We start from the raw sequence: 214 nt of genomic DNA on the forward strand, positions 1-214 counted from the left end.
GTTTTAAGAGCCCGAGTAAGAAGCAGGTGAGGCGAGTGCAGGTGTGGGAAGAGCAGTTCTTAACCTTGCTCGTCCTCCTCCGGCCAGCCTGTCCGACCTGTTATGGAGCCACAGTGGGCGTGACACGATTAAGTGGGCGTTCCTAAGGGTCAACGTTTGACCGATTATTTTGATCCGCTGGATGGGAGTCGAAGTATGAATTGTGGGATATTTC

General features: G+C 52.3%; 1 protein-coding gene across 1 annotated transcript in view; it reads right to left on the reverse strand.

Moving 5' to 3' along the window:
• Window positions 1-214, reverse strand: part of LOC119586919 (CAP-Gly domain-containing linker protein 1-like) — a gene marked incomplete in the record, with an annotated part of 175,677 nt that overhangs the window by 100,691 nt on the left and 74,772 nt on the right.

This window comes from Penaeus monodon, chromosome 22 (genome assembly GCF_015228065.2).
Source record: "Penaeus monodon isolate SGIC_2016 chromosome 22, NSTDA_Pmon_1, whole genome shotgun sequence".
Taxonomy (NCBI): domain Eukaryota; kingdom Metazoa; phylum Arthropoda; class Malacostraca; order Decapoda; family Penaeidae; genus Penaeus; species Penaeus monodon.